The sequence below is a fragment of the Panthera pardus genome, unplaced genomic scaffold (assembly GCF_024362965.1).
Source record: "Panthera pardus isolate Hobbes unplaced genomic scaffold, ASM2436296v1 HiC_scaffold_12, whole genome shotgun sequence".
Taxonomy (NCBI): domain Eukaryota; kingdom Metazoa; phylum Chordata; class Mammalia; order Carnivora; family Felidae; genus Panthera; species Panthera pardus.
The window spans coordinates 88,447,362-88,469,838 of NW_026526677.1; the positions used below are offsets into that span (position 1 = coordinate 88,447,362).

At 41.0% G+C, this 22,477-nt stretch overlaps 1 protein-coding gene and 1 non-coding gene across 3 annotated transcripts in view; one reads left to right on the forward strand and one right to left on the reverse strand.

The window, feature by feature from the left end:
- The first annotated feature begins 7,832 nt into the window (after nt 1-7,832).
- Nucleotides 7,833-22,477, forward strand: part of PRDM10 (PR/SET domain 10) — a 100,942-nt gene continuing 86,297 nt past the window's right edge. Inside the window, exon 1 of one of the 2 annotated variants that reach the window (XM_053900258.1) lies at nt 7,833-8,073. The gene's annotated coding sequence lies outside the window, so the exon portion shown is untranslated. The remainder of the gene's footprint in view (nt 8,074-22,477) is intronic. The other variant, XM_053900260.1, reaches the window with a different exon arrangement.
- Nucleotides 21,610-21,711, reverse strand: LOC128776307 (U6 spliceosomal RNA). The gene has a single exon (XR_008421385.1). It is a non-coding gene; the product is annotated as a U6 spliceosomal RNA (small nuclear RNA).

The following is a 22,477-nucleotide window of genomic DNA, read 5'->3' on the forward strand; positions in this document are numbered from 1 at the left end:
AATTTTTTAAGTAATCTCTACACCTAACGTGGGACTTGAACTCACAACCCTGAGATCAAGAGTTGCACATTCCACTAACTGAGCTAGCTGGCCATCCCTATTTTTTAAGTTGATTTTATTTTTTCTCCATAATAAGTATACTTAATTTTATACAAAAACATTTAAAAATATTTATCTGTTCAGTTCCTTTTCTTTTCAAATCCAAAAAACAAACAAAAACAAACCCAAAACTGTTATCTCATAAATGCTCATAATCCCAGCCATCCACATTCAGTACCTACCCCACTCCAACACACACAACCTTGTACCCATATAGCTTCTTACTCAAGTATCATAAACTAGGTGCTTAAAACTGTAGAAATTTGTGGGGCACCTGGTTGGCTCAGTCAGTGGAACACACAACTCTTGATCTCAGGGTTATGGGTTTCAGCCCCATGTATGGTGTAGAGATTACTTAAAAATAAAATCTTTTTTAAAAAAGTGTATTTAGGGGCGCCTGGGTGGCGCAGTCGGTTAAGCGTCCGACTTCAGCCAGGTCATGATCTCGCGGTCCGTGAGTTCGAGCCCCGCGTCAGGCTCTGGGCTGATGGCTCGGAGCCTGGAGCCTGTTTCCGATTCTGTGTCTCCCTCTCTCTCTGCCCCTCCCCCGTTCATGCTCTGTCTCTCTCTGTCTCAAAAATAAATAAACGTTAAAAAAAAAAAAGTGTATTTATTTATTTTGAGGGAGAAAGGGAGAGAGAACATGCATGAGTGGGGTAGGGGCAGAAAGAGAGGGAGAGAGAGAGAATCTCAAGTAGGCTCTGCACTGTCATCATAGAGCTCGATGTGGGGCTTGAACTCACAAACCATGAGATCATGACCTGATCAAAATCAAGAGTCAGACGCTTAATGGACTGAGACACCTAGGTGTCCCCACAAATAAAATCTTTAAAAAAAATAATAAAGGGGCACTTGGGAGGCTCAATCTCTTTTGCCCTTTTTATAAGAACACCAGTCGTTATGTTAAGGCTCAACCTATCTAGTACAACATTATCTTAAGTATTTATATCTGTAAAGATCCTTTTTCCAAATAACTCAGTCACAAGTTCTAGATACGAACTTTGGAGGACACTGTCTAATGCAGTATAAACGTCAAATACCCAGTTATACGCATAGTCACCCCACACTTGAACCCTCTTAGGTTTCTTTCTGAATGACCCCTATCTAAGTGTGAAGCTCTGAAAATTTCTGACCTGGTCACAAACTCCTTGATTCTTTCTCTGCAGCCCACCCAATTCCAATATCAGTCATCCCCTTTCCTCATAGTGCAGACCTGAAGCCAAATGACTGGGCTTCTGGGTTTTTTGTTTTTGTTTTTGTTTTTGACTATTATCATGTTTTATTATTTTGAAATGATAGAAAAGTTACAAAAATAGCACAGGAATTACCATACACCTATCATGCAGTTTCTCCGTATGTTAACATTTTAACCATATGTACATGGGAATGTTTTTCTTTTTCTGAACTGTTTGAGAATAAATTGCAGATACATTTTTCCTTCATTTGGTGTATATTTCTTAAAAGTAAGAATATACTTTTATCAATCCACAATACAATGCTCAAAATCAAGAAATTCACATTTATACAATATTATTATCTCATCTACAGATTTTATTCCAATGTGACCAGTTGTTCTCTATATGTGAAAAAATGTTTTTCCCTGTCCAGCATCAAAATCCAGGGCATTTAGTTGTTGTGGTTTTTTTTAGTCTCCTTTAGTCTGGAACAGTTTCTCAGGCTTTGTTGTTCGTGACATTAACTTTTTGTTGCTGTTGTTTAAGTAGTCTCTAGAGACACCCAGGTGGCTCAGTCGGTTAGGCATCTGACTCTTGATTTTGGCTCAGGTCATGAACTCACAGTTTGTGAGACAGTGCAGGGATTCTCTGTCTCCCTTTCTCTCCACCCCTCCCCTGCTCACTCTATCTCTCTCAAACTAAATAAATAAACATTTAAAAATAAATAAATAAATAAATAAATAAATAAATAAATAAATAAGATATGTTAAAAAAAAAATAAAGTAGGCTCTATGCCCAATGTGGGTCTTGAACTCATGACCCTGAGTAAGCCAGCCAGGTGCCCCATGACATTAACATTGTTTTTAATGACATTAACATTTTTAAGGTGAGTACAGGCTAGTTATCTTGTAGGATGTCTCTCAATTTGGGTTTGTTTATTGTTTCCTCACAATTAGGTTCAGGTTATTAATTTTTGGCAGCCATATTGCAAAAGTGAAGTTGTATTCTTCTCAGTGTATCATAGGCAGAGGCACATAGTCCCTAATGTCCTATTCCTGAGGATAATAACTTTGATCACTATGATGGTATCTGCCAATTTTCTCCACTGTAAAGTTATCTTTTCCCCTGTAATTAATAAGTATCTTTTGTGGAGATATTTCAAGACTGTGTTGACATCAAACCATCAAATTTTCATCTGTTGGTTTCAGCATACGCTGAAAATTCTTGTTTGAAAAACTTTAATAATTGTTTCAGTTGCTTGTCAAATGGTAGTGTTCTTTTCCCAGTGTTCCTTTTTCTTTATTCCTTTGCTTTCCTCTATAATGATGAGCTTTCCCTTTTCACTCACTGACTTTGTTGTTAACCTTTATCATCTCCTCACTCTTGTCAGCTCTGTGATGCATTTAAAAAAAGTCTTTTTCAAACAGCAGATACAGCATTTTTGATGTTTTTATTGGCCTAGTTTATCTGCTACACTATGGGCAACAGATGCCAATCATCACCTCCCATTATTTCTTCAGGCAACTCCTACTGTTTCCCAACCCTCCCTTGAAATTGCTATTAAGTTACAAGCTACTTGCACCTCCATCTTTCCAGATCCAAAGGTTATCTGCCTCTATCTTTCTTTACCTCTCAGCAAAATTAGCTGCAGCTACTACCCCCTTCTCGAGACACTTCCTTCCCACAGCTTCTCAGACATCATCCTCTTCTGTTCTCCTTCTGTTTTACTGGCCTTCACAGTTTCTTTCTTCACAGTTGGATCTCCTCCTGTCCTTCACCTCTAAATTCAGCAGCTCCCAACAACAGCTTAATCCTGGACCTTCTTGTGTCCAGAGAGTACAGATACTCTCTTCTTCACCTAAGCCTTATTAGATGACCTATCTATCTAATTAGACTTCACGTAACCTTACGTACTTAAATTTTTTAAGTAGACTCTATGCCCAATGTTGGCTTGAACTCATAACCTTGATATCAATAATTGCATGTTCCACTTACTGAGCCAGCCAGGTGCCCCAACCTTATGTATTAAAAAAAAAATTTTTTTTAATGTTCTATTTATTTTTGATAAAGACAGAGTGTGACTGGGATAGGGACAGAGAGAGAGGGGAACAGAAGATCTGAAGCAGGCTCTGTGCTGATAGCAACAAGCCCGATGCGGGGCTCAAACTCACAAACTGTGAGATCATGACCCCAGCTGATGTCAGATGCTCAACCAACTGAGTCACCCAGATGCCCTCAACCTTATGTATTTAAATACAATTTATAGTCTGATGAATCCTGAAATTGTGTCATAGCCCTGATCTCTCCTTGAATTCCAACTGTCAGTACAATATGACCAGTTGGGTTTTAAAATATATACTTCAAATGTAACATGACTACAAGGGAATACTGCATTTTTTGACCATTTCTCTCCCAATCTTCCCAATTTATGTGAAGCCATCGACATTTACTTGGTCACCCAATTCTCAATTTTTCTTTCTTTTTAAGCCTTTTTCAAGCCATTCTTTTTTTCTTTTTTAATGTTCATTTTTGAGAGAGCGAGAGTGGGGGAGGGACAGAGAGAGGGAGACAGAGGATCTGAAGCCAGCTCTGTACTGACAGCAGAAAGCCCAATGTGGGGCTCAAACCCATGAGCCAGGAGATCATGGCCTGATAACCTGAGCTGAAGTCGAGGCTTAATTGATTGAGCCACTCAGGTGCCCCTTTTGAAGTCATTCTTGATCATTCTCTTGTCATCACAGAAACCCCCACTCTGTTCCATTATTTTATCTACTTGCAAGTTCTGTGGCTTTACCTCCAAAATATATCTCGTGTCCACAAACGTCTCCCATCTACACTACTTCTACTTTAGTCAAGATCACCAGCATTTCTTAGAGTATGCTGCAACAGACCTCTAACTACCCTGTCTCTTACTTCTTGCCTTCTCGCCAACAAAGTAAGCTCCCAAGAGCACCAGAATTATCTTTAAAAAATGTTTAAAAGTTATACCCCTCCTGAAAGCCTCCAACTACTTTATTTTTAATACTTATTTATTCTTGACAGAGAGAGACAGAGCGTGAGCTGGGGAGGGGCAGAGAGAGAGGCAGACACAGAATCCAAAGCAGGTTCCAGGCTCTGAGCTGTCAGCACAGAGCCCGACGGGGGGCTGGAACTCACAGACCGCAAGATCATGACCTGAGCCAAAGTCAGCCACTCAACCGACGGAGCCACCCAGGAGCCCTTAACCTCCAATTACTTTAAACTGCACATAGAATACAATAACAATGTCAATACCACAGCCTTCAAAGCTTTGTATGATGTACCTGGCTCTTGGTATCTCTCCAAGTTTTCTTGTATCACTGTCCCCCTTGTTTTGGATTCCAGCTACGTCGCTTTCTTACTGTTTTTAGTGTGATAGAGTGAAAGCTCCATAAATGCAGGGATTTTTGTGTCGAGTTTTTCCTTTTGTTTACAGTGTTGACAAATCCCAAAGCACCTAGGACATTGCCTGGCATATCATAAGCATTCAATGAATACTAATTCAGTGGGGGAATGAATCAATATGTGCACACCATGCCTTTTTTTTTTTTTTTCCTCTTACGTTTTTACATTTGCCATTTTCTCAGACTGGAATGTTCTCCAAGATCTTAGCAAGGATGGCTTTTGTTTCCTTCCTCCAAGTTTTTATCTAAATTCTAGTTAATTAACATACAGTGTAATATTAGTTTCAGATGTAGGATTTAGTGATTCATCACTTACAACACCCAGTGTTCATCACCACAGGTGCCCTCCTTAATATGCATCACCGTTTAGCCCATCCTCCCTCACAACTCCCCTCCAGCAACCCTAAAATCCTCAGTGTTCTTTGCAGTTGAATCTGTTTTATGGTTTGCCTCTCTCTCTTTTATTCCCCTATGTTCATCTGTTACATTTCTTAATTCCACATACGAGTGAAATCATATGGTATTTGTCTTTCTCTGACAAACTTATTTTGCTTAGCATAATACTCTCTAACTCCATCCATGTCATTGCAAATGGCAAGATATTCTTTTTTATCGCTGAGTAATATTCTATTGCATCTCTCTCTCTCTCTCTCTCTCTCTCTCTTTCTCTCTGTATGTATTCTACTTCTTCTGTATCGGTCAATGGACATTTGGGCTCTTTCCATAATTTGGTTATTGTTGATAGTGCTGCTATAAACATTGGGGTGTATGTATCTCTTCAAATCTGTATTTTTGTATCCTTTGGGTTAATGCCTAGAAGCGCAATTGCTGAATTGTAGGGTAGTTCTATTTTTAACTTCTTGAGGAACCTCCTTACTGTTTTCCAGAGTGGCTGCTCAGTTTGCATTCCCACCAGCGGTGTAAGAGGGTTCCCCTTTCTCCACATCCTTGTCAACATCTGTTGTTTCCTGTGTTGTGAATTTTAATGGCTGCCTTCCCCCCCCTCTGCCCTTCCCCCATTATTCTAGTCTCAGCTCAAACGTTAGTATTTTAGAAAAGACATTTTTGACACTCTATTTAAATTGTCAGCATTTCCCTCTCCTTTGCTTTTTCCTGCTTTAGTTTCTTCACAGCACTTATCATCGCCTGGAATTATCTTGTTAATTTTCTTCTGATGCCTCTACTACATACAGTACATATTCAATAAATACTTACATGCCAAAAGGGGTGAATTTTACTGAGTGTAAATTTAAAATTAAAAATTTATATGAAATGCAGAGTCCTGAGTTTCACTCAAGGCCTTCTGAATAAAAAAATCTCTGGGGTGGTGTCTCCCTGTAATATGTGTGCACTCTAAAGTTTCAGATCATTTCTCCAAGTCTGTGAGGGTAACTGGTGCTTTGCAGTCCAGATGGCCCCATTCCTCATGGCAACTTCCTCTTTTGGATTCCTTGGTGTTATTTCTGGTCAGCGGACCTCATTTGGGACTATTGTAATCCATTAAGGGGCATGTAATGTCAAATATCAAAATGGGGAAAGTTTTCTCTAGAGGTCAAGAGATACAAGAGCAGACCTGTCCAGTCTCTGGCATTGTTTGTCTGCTTACAGCACTAAAGGGGAACACTGGAGTGACTCTTTTAACCAATACAGTCTTTGTTAAGGCAACTGCTTCCAAGTGTCTGTCCACTGAAGAGTTACTAGCATCCGCCTTATCAGGCCCCAGATTACGCTTTCTTCTCAATTAAATTCAAGTGTTTAAGGATCGCTGAATTCTAAGTCCAGCGTGACCTCCATCTCTGTGGAGGAACAAGGCATGGTCTAGTCATGGTCTACCTTACAAGGTAATCAACTGTCTTGAAGCTTGAAAAACACTATGTTCTTCTTTCCACTTTGTTTCCAGTGTTTTTTTTTTTTTCGTTTTTGTTTTTAATAAACGAAACAGTGAGGAGGACATTGCTGAATGAATTTTACAAATTCCCCTCCCCACCAGTGGGTGTTTTCCAGTCTCAGGTCTTTTGCTTAGTTGTGCTTTCTTCCCCTTCTTCTTGGTTAGCCAATTAGTTTGGCAGTTTTGTATGTCTTATCGTCATTAACACCCTCTATTCGTTTGAGTTCCAGCGTGGGAGGTACTTTTACATGCAAATCTGTCTTCAAAACAATGTAGCAAGGTAGATGTCTTGGAAGGGAACACTCCGTGAAGGTTCCAAGGTTCGAAGTTTTTTCGAGATTTAGTTGCCATTCTTATTCAGGGTGTGTAACGAGGGCTGGGCGTCCTGCTCCAAAGCTTGGGCTCATTTCTGTGCACTTGGCTGCCCTTTGGGGAGGCAATTTTAAGGGATGGTAGGATGTGGAAGCCTGAGGTTAAGAAATGAGTGATTGAGTTGCCGGTTCATCAGTGTTGGATAATATTTCGTGTTTCTGAAAATCATTTCCTTTTTCAGAATGGGAAAGGGTAAAGGAGAGATGCAGTGAGGGGCTCCAGGGTTGGGCAAGGACTGAGCAAAGACGCAGTCGCGCGGTCAGAGGTGGCGGCGCCATCAGCCCCAGGAGGAGCGGCGCTCGGATCGCGCTGCACTCCGGGAGGCTGGAGCCCGAGGCCCAGGAAGGCGCTTGACCACCGGTCGAGGCCCGCGCCGCCTTCGGAGTTGGCGCGTAGCATCCGTACAGCTGAGCCTCCGCAGGCAGGTCGGCTTCAGGTGCAAAACTGTGTGAGGGCGCCAAGCAGGAGCACGCCCGTAAGCCGGCGGCGCGCTCCCCCCGCCACATCCCCTGGTGCGGCTGCTCAGCACACCGAGCATCTCGGGTGCAGGGGGCTGGCTCGGCCCAGAAGAGCACTCCAACCCGTCTAATCCGGCCACCGAGGTTGAACGTTTCCCCACCTCCGCGGCCACGGGACCCTCAGGGCCGGCTTGACCCTGAATCCTAAGAGTCGGGTTTTCTGATTGGCTGAGAGTACAAACGCAAGCGAGCGCTGACTGAGACCCGCTCTTTGATTGGGTTTTAAATGAACAGCAGAGCACGAAATAAAGAGGCCTTCAGTCATTGGGCCATTGTGTGAATCTCCTTTTGGCTTTCTCTGCCGCCTGAATAAGCGTCTCAGGATCTTCGTCATGAGTCTTAAATCTGGGCCTGTCAGTTCGCCCCAGCATTACTCGTCTCTAAGCAGGGCATGGGGTTTACGGAGTTCAACCAATCATATGACGTCGAGATCAGGTTGCCAGGCAGATTATGCTAATAAGGCCCCGCCTTTTATGCTGCTCCCACTCTGCGGCGGGAAGAACCACCTGGAGGTGGCGGGGGGGGTTTGATTTCCATCACCCCTAGGGAGAGAGGATCGGGGACCCGCTGATCTTCCAGCTCCCCTCACCCAACGTCGTGTAAGTACCTAAAGGATTAAGGGAACCGGATAAGCCAGCGTCCAGAGTACCCCATCGACTGGGAGGGTGTTTCGTCTTTGCTTAGTCCCACCCAAAATGGCGCCAAGCTCTTTCCGCGTCTCAGAGCCCGGCCGGGGCCAACCGACCGCGGACCCGGGTGGGGGGGGGAAACTGATGGTGGTGGTGGGGGGGAGAAATCCCGGCGGCACCGCCCGATGGTACAGTCCAGCCGGGGCTGGGACAAGGCACCTCACTCGGGGTGGGGGGTCAAACCATCTGCACCTTCTAAGGGGAAAGGGGCAAAACCCCCTAAAGGAGCCCCTCCTGGCGCTGCGTTCAGCGATGGCTTCGGCGCCTCTTGGCCCCTGCCTTCCCCGCGCGCAGCCTCCCCTCTGCGACCCCCGAGTGGCTCGCACGCTCCGCCGGCCGCGCGCACCTCTCCTCCCCTGCCCGCGTTGGTTGGGCCGGGACGGCAGTTGGGCGCCCTGCGCGCTCCTGCGGCGGCGGTTGGGCCGGCGCTCGGGGTGCGGCGGCCGCTCGGGGTGCGGCGGGCGGTCTCCGCCGGCCCGATACCCGGGGGGCGGCGCGGGGGTGGCGGCGCGGTCCGGGCCTCGGGGCCAAGCGGGCGGTCGGCCCGCGTGATGGAGGGCTCCCGCGGCTGGGGCGCCCCGCTTTGTCTCGTGAGGCCGCGCCACCCACCTGCCATTGATTGCCGGTCCCCCCCAGTCCCACATTTACAAGCTGGCGTCGCCGGGACCCGGGGAGGCCGGGCTTGGAGGGGCGTGGGGATGGCACGTTTGGGTCAGTCTCGGTAAACAGCGTCCCGGGGGTGGGCAGGGCGCAGGCCGAGGTCAACCTGCGCCCGGTGTTGCGTGCAAAGGCGTGAGCCCGAGGCCCTTTGCGAGCGGGTTGGTTGTGTGTAGTTCCAGCCGATCATCAGCTTTCCTTAAGCATTTCTAAGTCCGCAGCCAGGTGTTAGGTACTCTACCAAGTAAGATGAAAACGCGGCGCTGTTGAATTTTGTGTGCGGGCGTGTTTAGCCTTGTTTGGAGGATTTGCTGGATTTCAATTTTCAAACAGTGTTTGTGTACATTTAAGCACAAGGAGGGCTGCTGGTGGTGCTGTCATCGAGGATTAAGTGTGCGACGAGTCCCACCCAGCTCAGCCCTGTGCCGAAGTCTGCGCCATCGTCTGTTCAAATCTTGTCCCCCCAAATTCTTGATCCTCAACAGTACTTACCTTCATTAAAAACCAAAAGAATCACTCGTGACTGTACTGTGGCCTCTTTGCCCGACCCATTCCTTTGACATCACTCTAGCTTTTGCAGTAAGCTCTTTGAAGGCAGGAAGGTACACTGTTTTGGGTACTCTTCTCCGCACTCCACACCCACTCCCCCCCCCCCCCCCCCCACCTCAGTAGTTTGCACCTTCAGGAACCATACTTCTATGTTGCCGTTCAATTCAGAAAACAAAATTGTCATTGTTGGCGGCAAAGCCCTGTTGCAAGCAGTGTTGATTCAAACTGGTATATTTAGAAAGTTACTTCTACGTTTACTTTTTTCGTGAATTGAGGTGAACTTGACAAATGAGCCGTTTTAAAGCGAACAATTTAGTCGTCGGTCTACATTTTAAAATTTTCGACCAAGACATTTTTCCCACCTTGAGACTCCTTAAGAGGAATCAATTAAGATTGATTTATTCTTTGAGCATTAAACTGCTTTCTGTTTTTCTAAGTGAAGCATTTTTTAGTTTTCTAATGTTTTGCAGCACAAGTATTAATGTGTGCATCTGTATTGTACGCGTGAATATAATCAAGATTCTACTACAGACAAGGCATGGGCCCTGAATGCTTTCTTCTTAGATTAGCGTGGTATAAGGGATAGCCTGTCAATGCAATATAATCCTGTTGATTGGCACTGCCTCAGATTCCACCTGTCTAAATTTTTTCTCCCTAGTTTTAACAATAATACGTGATCGTTGTAGAAAATGCAGAAAACCTAGGAACAGTATAAAATACCATAACTGAAAGTAAAATTACCAGAGATAATCCCTGCTGCTATTTTTAGTGTGCTCCAAATCTTTTGTGTGTGTGTATGAAACATTTTTACAAACTCGGCATCGCATGTGTGGTTTTTGTATCTAGTTTCCGTTGTTTTTAATGTAGATGGGTAGGTACCCTGAGGACTTCGCTGATGATTTGCCACTTGCAGTAGTTTTCCCCATTACTTGAAGGGGCGTCATGAAATCCTCTGAACTGCAGGAATTACAGCGTTTGATTTCTTTTACTTTTTACAAACGTATCCTGATGGGATGAGTTTCTGTATAACAAGCAGAATTGATCAGAGTGCTTAATTTTACCTTTTAAGCACTAGTCAACACATCGTAACTACATACTTTGATTTGGTAAAAGTGATAAATGGTGAAACTCTTGTTTGCAATGTTTGAATGGTTTAGTGCGAGTCTGTTTTAAAATTGAATGCTGATGTACTTTGACCTATTACCACATAAAATACATAATCTCCGACCCTACCTCTTGCCCAGAGAGTGGAGACACACCCTGTCCAGCAATTTGTATGTATTTTTACAGGCAGAATTTACTGATTATTGTCTAAATTTATCATAAGTACTTCAATAGATTAGCAAATAAGAATTTGATCTGGTGTCTAGATCTTAAGACCCAGTGAGTTAAGAAAAAGGAAATGGGGGCTCCAGGGTGCCTCAGTCCTATGCAGCTCAGTTCTGGGGTTCCAGCCCTGCCTCAGGCTCTCTGCTGTCAGCTCAGAGCCGGGTTCAGATCCTCTGTCCCCCTCTCTCTCTGCCCTTCCCCCATTTGCTTGCACGCTCTCTCTCTCTCTCTCTCTCTCAAAAATACATAAAACATTAAAAAAAAGAAAAGAAAAAGGAAACGTTTGCTACCACCAAATCTTTGCTGAAGGGTACCTCTGGAATTCTCCTTGGGTATTGTGTGGGAGGAGGAGGGTGAGAGGGGAGCTCTGACTTCATTATTTTGGTTCTTCTCTGTTGAAGCCTTCCTCTCCCTCTTCTGGCATTTTACCGTTTACATGATTTACTTAAATCACTGCTAAATCTAGCCTCTGTCTTTTTTTTTTTCTTTTTCAAAGCCACATTCCTATTTCAAGATTTATGTGGAACATTCTGAACAGGTGCCTTTCCAGTTTATTGCCTACAGCACCTTCTGTGACATTGATACTTCACTATTAGTACTGAAACATTATTTCCAATTCCCTTTTCCAAATCCTTCAGAGGCTTACACATTACCTGTGTAGATTTTAAATTTGTTCAGGTTATGGAAAGCACCTGGAAGTAGTTTTTTTGTTTGTTTTTATCTTTTGTTTTTGATAACTTTGAAATAGTTTAGAGATTACTTGGTGGGGGTGGTGAGGAAATGGGGAGGGAGGGGAGAAATTATGGATAATTCCAAATCACAATTATAGCAAGACTAGTTACAATGTAGAGGAAACAAATATCATAAAATCAATACTGTACAATACTTTAAGAACCTCCAGTACATTGCTGAAAGGTCATTATCTGCTAAAATGGCCCATTATTGTTTGTTATTCATTTCCTAGTTGAACTCTCATTTATTTCAACATTAGAATATTGGAGCTACATGCTCCTTTTCTTGACCCATATCCTTCACTTTCTGGGTCTGACTCTCTGGTTGTGATCCACAGCCTCTTTCCGGCTGTGATCTTTATACACACACACACGTACACACATATATATATTTAATTTATTTTTTTAATGTTTATTTATTTTTGGGAGAGGGAGAGCAAGAATCCCAAGGAGGCTCCACACTGTCAGTGCAGAGCCTGATGCGGGGCTTGAACCCACCAACCGTGAGATTGGGACCTGCTCTAAAATCAAGACTCAGTCGTTCAATCTACTGAGCCACCCAGGTGCTCCATGTTGTGATCTTTGAAGGGCTGCTCCTGGGGCACCTGGGTGGCTCAGTTGATTCAACGACTGACTCTATTCTAGCTCAGGTCATGATCCCGGGATCATTGGATGCAGCCCAGTGTCAGGCTCCACACTCAGCTTGGGATTCTCTCTCTCTCTCCCCCTCTCTTCCTCTGTCCCTCTCCCCACCGTGTACCACCCACCCCTCTAAAAAACAAAATAAATAAATACATTTATTCAAAAAAGAAAAGAGCTATTCCTTAGATCTGTGCCGTCCAACATGGTAGCCAGTAGCCGTATGTGGCTATGGAGCACTTGAAATTTAGCTTGTGCTGTAAGTGTGAAATACATGCTAGATTTTGAGATTCGGTATGAAAAAAATTCAATTTATAAAATACTATAAAGTTTAGTATTTTTAAATTAAGAGAATTCTTTAAGTTTACTTATTTATTTTTGAGAGAGAGAGGGGGACAGAGAGAGAGGGAGAGAGGGAGAGGGGCAGCTAGAGGGGGAGAGAGAGAATATCACACAGGCTCCATGCTGTAAGCATGGAGCCCAACCTGGGGCTCTGTCCCACAAACGTGAGATCATGACCTGAGCTGAAACCAAGAGTCAGACACTTAGCTGACTGGGCCACCCAGGTGCCCCTATTTATTTATTTTTAAGTAATGTCTATACCCAGTGTGGGGCTTGAACTCATGACCCGGAGATCAAGAGTCCCATGCTCTTCCAACTGAGCCAGCCAGGTGCTCTTAAAATACTGATTATATGTTGAAATGATAATATGTTGCATATACTAGGTTAAATAAATATATAATTGCAGTTAATCTCACCTGTTTCAACTTTTAAAAGATGTAGCTACTTAGATTTAAAATTACATATGTGGCTTGCATGTATGGCTTATATGATATTTCTATTGAACTGTGCAGCTTTAGACTTAGTTTGATAGGGGTGGGAGTGTTTCTAAGCAGTAAGCTGTAATAAGTAATTACCTATGTATTAATTAATATGTATTATTACATACACTTAGTACTTAATATGGAGTAAGTAATAAGATAATGTATTATCTTTTCCTTTCTATGGTTTCATCCATCTAATAGATACTGCTAATGTGTACATGTGTCTGATTTTTTTCTTAGTGCTTATGATAGCTCTCTCAGACACATTATTCTTTTGAAGAAAATCTTAAAACCACCTCCAGATAATTGAGTTAACTGTTGAATTAATGTATTCAATTAATCATTTGAACTTAAAATAATAAAATGGAAATCTGTTGAGCACATAATCCATTAAAAAAAAGTTGAGCTAAGCATAATCAGCTGAATTTTCTCAAACTTGGTCTGCTACTTACTCATTGATTTTTATAATGAATCACTTTTGCAAAGATTTAAGAAATATTTCTAGGCAAAACTTGAAATTGAGAAAATCAAGCTCACAGTTCTTTTTCTCCTATGACTTAGGAAAAGCCCATGATAATTTGATTTCAATTGTGGAACATTTTGGACCACCAGCTCATGGGACAATTGTCTTTTTGTTTTGTTTTGTTTGTTGTTTTTTTAAAGTAGGCTTCATGCCCAGTGTGGAGCCCACCATGGGGCTTCAACTCACGACCCCGAGATCAAGACCTGAGCTGAGATCAAGAGTTGGATGCTTAACCGACTGAGCCACCCAGGTGCCCCTGGGATAACTGTCCTTTTAAACACAAAAGAGTCATAGCCTACAGATAAAATCATATCCCTTTTATACCTATAATTGAAAACATTGAGAGTTTTGCCCCAACTTACCTTTGTAGAAATATTTCCTTTTACTACCCTGTATGGAGGTTTGATATGGTGTAGCATTGAACAGCATGGGCTCTGCAGGGAAAAGAACCTAGATTTATAGACTAGATTCACTTGACTCATCTTGGGTCCATTACATAATATCTGTAAACTTAGTTTATCAAATCATTTGGCTAGTTTCTTAATTACTATTATTTGTTAATTTTTAAAAATGCTTATTTATATTTGAGAGAGAGACAGAGAGAGCGCAAGCCAGGGAGGGGCACAGAGAGAGAGAGAGAGAGAGAGAGAGAGAGAGAGAGAGAGAGAGAGAGACAGAATCTGAAGCAGTATCCAGACTCTGAGCTGTCAGCACAGAGCTGGACACGGGGCTCGAACTCAAAAGTGGTGAGATTATCATCTGAGCTGAAGTCGGATGTTCAACCAACTGAGCTACCCAGGTGTCTTGACTAGTTTCTTAATTGTTAATGGGGATAATAATAGTATCCCTCTCATAGTCTCAGTGTGAGGATGCTTGTCATTAATCAGTACAGTAGTATAAACAGCTCAATAACAAAGCAAATAGTGATCAGTGGGTCAGTATCTGTTTGCCGATTTTGGACCCTCTGCTTCAGCCAAACTGGTCTTCCCACTGTCCTTGCAGTATTCTGGAGATTTCCTTCATGTTTTCACTCCTTCATTTCTCAAATGGAATGTTTGTCTTCTCCTTGTACATCCCCACTCCCCTGCCCCCAACCCAGCCTCCTCCTCCAGTTCTGCCTACCAAATTCCAATCCATCCTTCTAGAGCAGTTGGTTGGTAATTTTTTTTTTTGTTTTGTTTTTTTGGTAAAGAACCAGGGACTAAATATTTGTGGTTTTGTGGGCCATATGGTCCCTGTTACAACTATTCCTTCACCCCTGTCGTGTGAAAGCATGGCTGTGTTCCAATGAAACTTTATTTATGGGCCCTGAAATGTAATGTAATATAACTTTCATGTATGATGAAATACTCTTTTTTTTCTAAGTCTTTGCAACTATTTTAAAATGTAGAAACCATTCTTAGCACACAGGTTATATCCAAAAATAGGTGTCGAGCCACACTTGGGCTGTAGTTTGCCAACCTCTATGCTAGAGCAAGTCGAAAGCACATAGTCTTTCTTCACTGAGGCCCTATTTGACCATGTTACTTGGAAGTGATCCTTTTGTCTCTGTCCTACAGGATTTTTGGACTGCTTTGTAATTAATAGTACCATTTATTGAGTAATTAATCTGTATCACATAGCAATTATTTGTGCTTATGTCTTGTTTCCTAAACATGTTATAAATTCCTAGAAGTGATGGATACTTTTTTGCCTCCCTCGTCATATAGAATGCGGTACAAGAATGCCTTTTACTTACTGGATTCTAAATGTTTGGAGGAATAAAGCAGTGAGTGTAATTAAGGTATTCAAAGTGATTTCTGAAGTTTTCTTCCCTTCAAAATTATTTTTTTTTAAGTTTATTTGTTTTTGAGAGAGAGGGAGAGAGTGTGTGAGCATGAGTGGGGGAGGGCAGAAAGAGAATGCCAAGCAGGTTCTGTGCTGTCAGTGCAGAGCTGGATGTGGGATTCGATCTCACGAAGTGTAAGATCATGACCTGAGCCGAAATCAAGAGTCCGATGCTTAACCAATTGAGCTACCCAGGCACCCCATTTTCTTCAAAATTCTTATTTTTGTGTGCAAATCTCTACCATTTTCTTAGCGTTGCTTGAAGATTTTGAGGCCAATCTGTTGGGGGTTATTTTCAGTCTTGCTACAAACCATGATTGTAGGCAACCTTAGTCTCATGTCCTTTTGGTAGTGGAACACCTTTGAGTAAATGTTGCTTTGTGTTTTTGACCAACCATTTTAGTTGTTTTCTAAGGAATTTGTTTATGTTTCATCCTTAATGTGTGACATTGACAGAACCATATTGTAACTACTTTACAAATGGAAAAAAAGGAGGCAATTTTAGCAAATGATTTAAGAGTGGTGGGAGCTAAGGCCAGGAGCAAGGTGTGTGGGTTCTCAATCCCAGACAACAGTGTGTATATTAACAAGATTTCAGTCTCTTACTTATTTATTCATCCTGTCTTGAAGTTGATGAATGAAATTATTCTGCATTGTAAGTACTTCATACATTGATAACTATAAGGACCTACAACCAGTAGGTGTTTAGGCCACTTGTTTATGTGACATATAAGTTTTCTCAACTACATTAAACCTGCTGAGGTGAGATATGACATAAGTACAAAATGATAATTCTAGAATTAAAACTAAATTATGGGGTGCCAGTGGAATGTGTGACTCTCGATCTCAAGGTTTTGAGTTCAAGCCCCAAGTTGGGAGTAGAGATTATTTAAAAAACAAAACAAACAAACCCCAAACCTAAATTATATAGCTGAAATTGTACTTTGATGAACTTTGTTTTATTGAAAAATTTTAAGTATGTTTATATTCATTCTTTTATATATGAATGATATATGAGTTATCCCAAACTCTAGCTGTCTCATCAAAAAAAAAATGATATATTTTTATACATCATTTAAAAAATCATTTCTTTTTTCAGACTATAGGAGCTGTAGGACTTCTGGTTGGCTCAGTCAGTGGAGCATGTGACTCTTGATTTCAGGGTTGTGATTTGGAGCCCCATGTTGGGTGTAGAGATTGTTTAAAAATAAAATCCTAAAAAAAAAAGTATAGGAGATATATTTTAAGTCTAACAAAATATGTATAAAAGACCTTTACAAAAAAATTCTAAAACTTTATCGAGTGACTTTAAGTGAAGTCTAAATAAATGAAGAAGATACACTGGGTCAAGGATTGGAAGATTGGATATTGCAGTATGTCAGTTCTTTGGAAACAGACTTATAGATTTACTATAATTCCAGCAAATTAAAAAAACAACAACAACTAGACAAGCTGATGGGGTGCATGGGTGACTCAGTCCGTTGAGCGACCAACTCTTGATTTTGGCTCAGGTCATGATCCCAGGGTCATGGGATCGAGCCTTGTGTTGGGCTCTGTGCTGAGTGTGGAGCCTGCTTAAGATTCTCTCTCTTTCTCTTCCTCTCCCTTTGTCCTTTGCCCCCCCCAAAAAAAAACAAAAACAAAAAACTAGACAAGCTGATGCTAAAATATCTGTCAATGCCTAAGAAAAGGCAAGAGACTCTTGAAAAAGAAAAAAAATAAATTGGAAAAACTTCTCTACTGGAAGTCAACAAAAGCTATAATAATTAAGACAGTGTAGTATTGGCACCAAGATAGACTAATTGATCAATGGAATGCCGCAGGAGTCCAGAAACAGATTCACATGCATTCAAACACTTTATTTATGACCCAGGAAGCATGGCAGTTGAAAGGCAAAACAATAAATCTTTTAAGTTAACATAGGAGAATATATCCATGACTCAGTATAGGTCTTGAATATTGAATCTTATTGTAGATAAGATGTTACCTGCACTAATAAAATAATGGGCAGAAGTCTTGAACGGGCCCTTCAGAAAAGGAGATATCCAAATGTCTAATAAACCAATAATAAGGTGTTCACCCTTGTTAATAATTAAGAAAATGCAAGCTATAACCACAGTGCCATATTCCTGTATACCTAAATTATAGTTGGCAATAACAAATTCTGAAGCTGTGTTGAGCAATATGAATATTCACACCTGGCCGATGGGAATATAAGTTGCTATGACTACTTTGGGAAAGCAGTTTGGTATTACCTAGAAAGTAAAAAAATATGCAGTCTCTAAAGCCCAGCAATTCCAGTGTTAGAGAAATGCATATACATGAGATAACCAGAAAGTATATTTGGAGTAATTTTCCTGATATGAGCTGACTCAGTTAACACTGAGTATTTGAGGGCTGCTATTTTCTGTTCTGTACACACAGGTAGCTTTTGTTTTGGTACAACTGTGAATTAATGTTATTTATATTTTCCCTTTCTGCTGAATATTTTAATACAATCTTCCATCCAATCTGTTGTTTAGTTCCTAAAATAATGCTGGGCACAAAATTGGCATTTAATAAATATTATGTTTCTAAAAATTGTTGTTTGAATTTTTATTATTTTTATAGCTTTGTAGTTACCTCCACTCTCTGGCCCATTTAAACCTCTTTGTGGGTTTGGTAAATTATAACCTCTTTGGGTTCCTTTGAGATCAAGCCTACCCTAGTGATTGCATCATCTGGTAGGAGGCCAAGGCAACAGCAGCAGGTCCAACCCAAGCGTGGGTTCTGGCAGCTTTGCCTAGGAGGACGCTGTGCAGCAGAGAAGGAAATGATCAAGCTCTGGAGTCAAAGGGATCTGGGTTCAAATCCCACTTACCAGCGTTATGACCTTGGACAAGTACAAATTTTTGGTTGTTGTGAAGATTGAAATTGAGTATTTTTAAATTTTTTAAAATGTTTATTTATTTTTGAGAGAGAGACAGCATGAGTGGGGAAGGGGCAGAGAGAGAGGGAGACACAGAATCTGAAACAGGCTCCAGGATCCGAGCTGTCAACACAGAGCCTGATTCAGGGCTCGAACTCATGAGCTGTGAGATCATGACCTGAGCCAAGTTGGTCTTCCAACCGACAGAGCCACCCAGGTGCCCTGAAATTGAGTATTTTTTAATTTTTAATTTTATTTAAAATGTTTATTATTTATTTTTGAGAGAGAGAGAGAGAGAGCCTGAGCATGGCGGGGGGTGGGAGGGCAGAAAGAGAGGAGAACAGGGGATCTGAAGCAAGGTCTGTGCTGACAGCAGAGAGCCTGATGCAGGGCTTGAACTTGTGAGCAGTGAGATCATGACCTGAGCCAAAGTCAGAAGCTTAACAGATTGAGCCACCCAGGAGCCCCAATTGAATATTTTTTATTTTTTTTAATTATTTTTTTTAATGTTTATTTATTTTTGAGACAAAGGGAGACAGAGTGCAAGTGGGGGAGGGGCAGAGAGAGAGGGAGACACAGAATCTGAAACAGGCTCCAGGCTTTGACCTATCAGCACAGAGCCCGACGTGGGGCTCAATCCACGAACCGTGAGATCATGACCTGAGCTGAAGTTGGACGCTCAACCGACTGAGCCACCCAGGTGCCCCTTGAGTATTTTTTTTAAAAAGGCCATCTCACAATGCCTGGCATGTGATAGATGCTCAGTAAATGGTAATAGCTATAATTATTACTATTCCCTTGGTGTTTACTTACTAACATTGGATTTCCACAGTATACATTTTCATTAAGATGGACTATGATTATGCTGAATTTTAAAATAAAAAACTGCATCCATTAGGGGATTCTAATTTTGTGGTTTCCGTTAACTACTTCACTGAATTTGCAAATGAATCCAACATGTTTTAGTCTACATCTGAATGAAATGGTTTGTAGAATGAAAGTGTTTGTAGAGTAGATATGGCTGAGCTTTCTAAACAGGAATGCAATGCCACTATTTTGTTTCTCTTTATGGAAGAAAATGCTAATCATGTAGTTTTAAAATTCTATCAGTTTTAATTTGAAATATACACATTTTCTTTTTTTTTTTGAAATATACATATTTTCTTGTGAAACATATCAGCTGAGAACCCTTGCTTATAGTTAAGAGATATTTATTCCCAAATCAATTGTTTAATAATGAAAACATATTAAAATGTCTTTTAATTGGAAGTAAAACTTTTCTGGATATACCTTTATGATCTAATACTTAACCTGGGGTGATCATAACTTTAATAGTTATTAACATTTATAATATGCTCAATACTATTGTACTATATTGTAACTTTTTACTTGTCTTCACATTCAATATTTTCACCTTGCTCTGTACTTTAAGAAATGTCCTGGCTTGAAGAAGAAAGGAAGGATGGAAGGGAGGGATAGAGAGAAAGAGAGAGAGAGGTAGACAGAGAGAGAAAGAAAGAAGGGAGGGAGGAAAGAAAGAAAGAAAGAAAGAGAAAGAGAGAAAGACATGAAGGAAGGGAGGGAGGGAGGAAGATAGATAGATCCTGGCTTATAGAAGACAATTGTGAATACTAGACCATGCTGGCCTCCTATAGTTAGTTTAAGATGGAGGAAGTTGAAATTTGAAGAAGATTGAATTTTGATTACAAGTCTTACTCATATGCCAGTAAGATAGAGTTTTTATGGAGACAATAACTGCTTCCCCTTGTCATCCGTCTTGTTAATCAAATGCTTGTTTTTGACCATTCTGTGTTTTATTTTTAAATTTGCAAACAAGGGACTGAGGTTGAGGAATGAAAATTTGAAAAGGAACAGCAGGTGAGACCCACATTAACCTGTTGTGGGGGAGTGAATTGGATATAAAGGGAATTACTTCAAACTAGTATCAATTTGCTTTTTGTCCTGGGTCAGCGCCATGGTCCCGCCATGGTGCTGTGTATATTTCAGGAGTTGAAGTAGCCTGAACAGGTAGTCACGCTGTTTTCTCTTGTATTAAACACATAATGTTAATTAAGGAAAATTGTGTTCCAGAATAATTTCCTGCAACCAATTTTAATAGGAAATTCTTTTTTTTAAGTTAAAACAACTTAAACCACTTGAATTTAAAGAGACAGCTTAGCTCTGCCCCTGCCCTGCTCGCTTTTGCTCTCTCTGAAATAAGTAAACATTAAAAAAAAAAGAGAGAGAGAAACAGCTTAGTACTTAAGATTATGCTTCTTTACATTATCCAGTAATTTATCCTAACAATTTGGGATTGTGATGGTTGAGTCATCGTGACGATGGAGAACCATCTGTAAGAAAGGCTTTTAGAGCTTCAGAACACCCATCTGCAGTCTCCTACTTAGTTACTGCAATTGCTAATTCAACAGAAGAGCTTGAGATATTTGGGCCAGATAGCTTTCTGTGTCTAGGTGTGCCAAGGCCACAGCAAGTATTTGTACCCCTGCCAGTTGTCTGGTGAAGCAATGCTACTGTTTGAAAAGGGAGCTGGGGTTAAATGCTTGCAGCTATGTAAATCTATTATCTGAAGTTGAAAAACATGGGTGCTCAATATTACTTGATGAGTCATTTGTAGCCATTCGTATCCATCGTTGAGTCTTCAAATGTTCCTCATACATCCATATTTACTTTGGAAGCTCTTTTCAAATGTTACTCATTAAGTAGACAGAACAGATTTGCTTGTTAGCAAGTGGCGAAGGGAAGCTGGAAAATCAAATACCCATCAGAGCAAGGTGGTTGGCAAGGAAGACCACCTAAATTAACAATTGCCTCAGCCATTTCAGAATTCTGACATAAATTCCACAAACATTTTAGAGAGGCTGGTAAGTTATGTATTTTGAAAGGTGTCGGGATTCTTGCTAAGTTTTTGTTTAGTAATAAAGCGTTTTACTTTGTTTTGTTTTTTTTTAGGTGATGACTTATAGCACTGAAAGTTTGTGTATGAATGTCTATTAATGTCACTAAGCCCCAGTAAGAATTCAGAGCTCTGATCCTTCCTTGCATATTAAAGGCAGGTCTTGGCCTAATTATAATCAGTCTCTCATATTCTAGAATGATTTTCAAAAAGTGTTACTGCTGTGATAAAAGATTTTTCTTTCCTCATTTGTCCAAGGGTTGGCCAGATTTGGCTGACATCAGAATCACTTGGGGACATTTACTTATTTAGTTTTTTTTTTTTTTTTTTTTTTTAATGTTGATTTATTTTTGAGAGAGAGACAGTGCAGGAGCAGGGGAGGGGCAGAGAAGAGAGGGAGACAGACAACCCGAAGCAGGCTCCAGGCTCTGGGCATCAGCACAGAGCCCACGAGGGCCTCAAACCCATGAGCCGTGAGATCATGACCAGATCCAAAGTCGGATGCTTAACCGACTGAGCTATCCAGGTGCCCCTATTTAGTTTTTAAAAATATGGAACACTACGAGTCTGCGTGCTATCCTGGTGTAGGGGCCCTGCTAATCTGAACGTCGTTCCAACTTTCGTATGTGTGCTGCCGAAGGGAACACCTCCTGGGGATGTTGAAAAACTAAAATTCCTGTGGTTCCCGCCTATGTCTGCACTGAATTCTCAGGGAAGTGAGTGCAGGGCTGGCTCAGTTGGTAGAGTATGTGACCCTTGATCTCAAGGTCATGAGTTCAAGCCCCATGTGGGGTTTAGAACTTACTTAAAAAAAATTCTCAGGAGTAAGGCTCTGGAATTTGTTTCTTTGCCTAGCTCCCTAGGTGATTCTGATAAAACCAGTTCGTGAACTTTGGGAATTGTAACTCTTTTACAGGCTCATCCTGTTCCAGACTTTTCTCTCTCAGTTAGTACGCCCTGAGCATGCCCTCAATTCCTCTCAAGTCTGGAACTTTCTTAACCTGTTTTAATATATATATATATATATATATATATATATATATATATATATATATATACACACACACACACACACACACACACACAGTAATATATAATATATAACAATTACATAATAACATAAATATTATGTATGTACACATATGTCAAAGTTCTTGATGTTTATTGCCAAATTGCTTCCTAGAAGGTCTTCACTGATTTAAATGCTCATCTTTCTTTTTCTTTTTTAAAAATGAGTTTATTGAGGTATCATTCATATACTATACAATTCACTCATTTAAAGCATACAGTTCAGAGGCTTTAGTATATTCATAGAGGTTTGCAAGTGTCACCACAGTCAGTTTTGGAATATTTTCATTACCTCCAAAAGAAATTCCATAGCTCTCATCCATGTTGTCCTAATTCCCCATCTTC